The sequence below is a fragment of the Nestor notabilis genome, unplaced genomic scaffold (assembly GCF_000696875.1).
Source record: "Nestor notabilis isolate BGI_N333 unplaced genomic scaffold, ASM69687v1 scaffold6557, whole genome shotgun sequence".
NCBI classification, from domain to species: Eukaryota; Metazoa; Chordata; class Aves; order Psittaciformes; family Psittacidae; genus Nestor; species Nestor notabilis.
The window spans coordinates 48,026-52,466 of record NW_009936055.1 but is presented as its reverse complement, the minus strand read 5'-3'; positions in this window follow the sequence as shown (position 1 = coordinate 52,466).

Sequence of the window (4,441 nt, the reverse complement as noted above, 5' to 3'; positions counted from 1 at the left end):
TTGACTAATGTTGGTTAGAGCTTGAATTTGACAGCCAAGTAAGATGAGCAAGTGCATCAGGGTGCTAACGACATTATATTGTGAATGCTGTTCATTTTCTGTCAGCTCTAAACTGTACAGTAAATAACACATTCTAAAAAAAAAAAAAAAAAATAAAGAGAGAGAGAAGGATATCCAGAAATAACATTAGGTTAAAATAGAACCATCAATTATTCCCCTTTCTTCAGCTTTTGGAAGTTTTTTTTTCTCCTTTTTTTTTTAATCTTGAAGCATTTGTGCAGGTTTTTTTTTTATTCATTAATTGCTTTCTTCTGACTCCTCTGTTCTGCTTCAGTGCTCATAAATCAATGTAAGAAAGATAAAACGCTACTATTATGAAATGAGTGTAAAACTGTATTTAAATATATTTCCTTTTACACACACTTCCTCCCATCTCTGCTCCAAAAGCATCTGCTCCCACTGAGATTGAGACCAGTTTTCCTACTCCAAAGTGGACCCAGCCTGTCCTCCATTTCAAAACTCTCCCAGAGCAGTGTGCTGGAAGGCAAGCCCACAGCCCTATAAATCATTTTCTCCTAGAAGCCACAAAGGAGAGTCCAGCATCAACTTTATCTAGCACTGAATATTTGTTGTACGGCAATGTCCACAGCACGACCACTTGCACCTGCAGCCAGAGACAGCCCTAAACATTCCCTACCAAAAAAAGTGGTTATTTCCAATCAGTTCTTTTCTAGAAGAATGTTTGTTGTTGAAAACTTTTATGTGATTTTGAACCGAGAGATACCTGTGTTTTCACAGGACTGTGGCTCTCCAGGGCAGGAGCCATCAGCTACACAAGACCTGCTGGTGCAGACGCAGGCTCCTGCTGAGCATACAGACGAAATTTGTTCTTGCTTAGGAAAAGCTCCACCTTACAGCTTGCAATCCCAATATCAGATCTGGGAAAAGAGATCTGTGGATGTCAGGACATCAGGATGTAAAGTGAATAATTTGTGAAAAGGCAGGAAGGATAGAAGTTACTTTTGCATGGAGACCTGCAGTTTGGAAAGGCATTTGAAGATCAACCTCCACATCACAGATGGAACAAGTAAAATATTGTGGACTACTTTAATGTAAACTGGAGCGCTTTATACACTCCCTCAATGGCAATTAAAGGTAGGAGACACAAAAACAACTCGGGGAAAAACATACTTGTCACTTGAATTAGCTCTGCCTGGAAATTTTTCAAAGAGCTGGTGTTGAACATTGAGCATTTCCATCCAAAAGCACTTCAATAATATGGATGTGCCCTATTCCACCATTTCCAAAATTATTTGATCTCTCCTACAAACTTCAATTTTCTTTTCTTAGGAAATGAGTTTAATTAAAAAAAAAAAAATGGAATAAAGCTGTCCAGTCCTTCTAAAGCAAATGAGTTCATTCAGACCTGAATAAAATTGCAGGTTCGGTAACTGAGAGGTGAACACGTTCTTCTTCCCCTACTATGTGACCTCCAAGAAATTTATCATTTTGGTAACACGGTGCCCTATGGCGGTTTGCAGAGTCTTTGGGGAGGAATGATTGAGGAGGGGTGGCCCAACCCTAGCAGCTTCTCCATCCAGTTGTACCTGCCCAGGGCAAGTCTGTCCTCATGAGGGGAGCAAAAAAAATATACCTCACTTCCTGCATAGGTGCCAGGAAGCATCATCTTCTGAGCATGCATTCATGGTAAGAAGATAGAGCTGTCCCTGAGGCACTCCTCTTTGCGGAGGACACAGCTCCCCACTGATGGCTTCTCTCCTCTAATTATCAAGATCAAAAGGTCAAGGATGTTAATTATTCATCACAAATCTGGCTTGTTTGCAGAGAGAGTATGGTCCAATGTGTCTTCAACAGCTTTCTTCAGAATAAAATCATCACGGAGGGGTGAAAAGGTGGGGCAGGCAGACCTCTTTGCTGTTAACAATATGGGGCAGAAAGGTCAAAAAGAGATCCAGCTGCAAATTACCCAAGTGACCACAAACTAGACTTTCTCTGAGTCCCCATTCTTAGAAATGGCTCATCATCATCCCTCTCCCACTCTGTTATTCGAGATGAGTCCAGAAGGAGTTAAGGTCAAGCTCTCTGACCTTGTGGGGCAGAATATGGGGAATAGTTATGTTGGTGTTTGACAAGCAGTCACCGCTAATCAGAATAAATTACTTCTTCTCATCTGAAACATCTTTTCCCCAGTTTTTAAGGGTCAGTTACTATTCTAATTTGGCTTAATCTGCCATGAACAGAATCTGGGATGAGACATGCGCCAGTCCATCTCAAAACTTGGGGCTTTCATGGGTCCAGCAGCACTGCAACAGGCACAAGGCTTGATTCCAAGAAAATCTCATTTAGGAAAACCATTGTTGCTTCTTGTGAAATTACTGACTTTCAAGAATGTTTCTTATGAAAGGGCTTTTGAAGCTACATTTTTCTTCATTTTAGAAACATTTCCAAGTGTTAACTAATGGAGAAAATTATTTTAAAGTTACTTTTATCTCATAAAAGTAGATAAGACTTAACAACAGCTGCTCCTAAACTGTCTTTGTATGGATTCCAATAGGAAATACTTCAGTACAAAATATGGATGATATTCTAGAAGATATATTGTTTCAATGCATCTCAAAGAGCAGCCAGGATGTCTGGGTTGACTTTACTTCATTCTTGATTATCACCTCCTTTTTTTTTCCCCCCTTTTTCTCTCCCCTCCCCACCCTGACACCCTCTCACGCCTGCTTTTCTTTTCTTTTAATCTCTGATAGCCAAACCTTGGGTAGATCTGGAAATCACCAGCCCAGCACCCAGAGATGCAATCCATCACATCACCTCTTCATCCTCTCTATGCAAAGTTGCTTAGACATTTTTATCATTTTTTCCACATAGAGAAATGATGAAATACCAAGCAATGAAAGCAGCGTGTGTGATTGTGCAATCTATTTTTCATCTTCAGGGACATTTAACTTCTCTGAATTCTTAAGCAAGAGCTAACTCTTCATTCATCAAATCCAGCAACCATTTCCGTTGGTGCAAAATATCTTACATGACTGTATTTCCTTATTTTCTGTGGTTGAATTATTAAAAATTTTCTTTGAAGTGCCTGATTACTTTGTTTTAAGTAAGAAAATCCCAACACCTGTAAGAAAAAAAAAAAATCCCTTTCATGAATTGCAGGACATTGTGGACTATTTCTGGAGTTGCACTGGTAGAGGAGACAAACTCTGTCCAATCAGGAGTCAGAGATTCACACAGATGAGAACAGAGACATACTCAAAGGCACGCATGTGTCTCCATCCTACCCATTTGGATTTTATCTCTTAAGAGTCTCCAACCATCTGGGACACTCCCTTCCACCATCCTCTTACACTCCCTTTCAAAGCTGTTAAGATAATTTCCCAGCTTGGGGTAAAAAATTGTGTGAGTTCTTATGCAAACAATTTGTATCTCCTACAAAACATTAGTCTCTGTATATTTAACTTGAAAAGCATCCCTGTCATTTGGATCTCATTCAGTTCATTAAAATCTCATTTCACCTTCAAAATTGACAAAACTTCATGCAGGGGAGACCTGGGAGTTTCTTCCTGCATCTTGCCCATCATTAACCCGGGCTGCAGAAGTACTGCACAGCCTTACTCTATTAGAGTTGCAAAGTAGTAATTCAGTATTTTTGCCTGACTTGCATTTAAAAATATAGAGGCAATTGAGAATACTTTCAAATATTTAAAGCAGGATTTTGAAAACAATATTCATAGATCATCACTCTATTCTGCCATGCAACTACATTAGCACTGTCTGGGGAATATTCTTGGTCTAACGTGCTTTTGATCATGAGCTTTTCTATATAACTGTGGCTGTTTGCATTTATTCATCAAAAGAATAGATGAAGAGTATAGATAAAATGTTTATATTTTCTCCTTGTTCTGGCCTTAAAGAATGCATCTGAAATCCCTTTTTCTGCAGGCAATAATGCCACATATCTTCCACTGTCCCTATCACCTGTATACTCTGTAAGGTGGTTAACACTATGATCACTATAAAAATGTTTTATTTAGTGGATAATTGTAAGTACTGGTATCTACGGTTTCCAAATCTCTTGCTTTATTATCCTTGTTCAAGAAGGTCTTAAAATTTAAGTGATTTACTGATCAGTTAAAATGCCAGCCTAGCCATTAGGAGGTACATTTCACTATGCATTGCCTAATTTTATAGTACATTATTTCTTTATAAACAGACACATTAATCTGAAGCATTAATTAAACCTCTTTGCCCATTATGAACTCCATTTGGAAGATAACATAACCAACTGTTTGCCCTGATAGATGGATCTGCAACTCTACTTTTGGCTCACACCAAAAAGCTTCTCAAAGAGCAGTGCTACTGAGAGCAGGGAACATTATGCCATGGAGAGCAGTGATTTGTGGAAAGAAAGCAT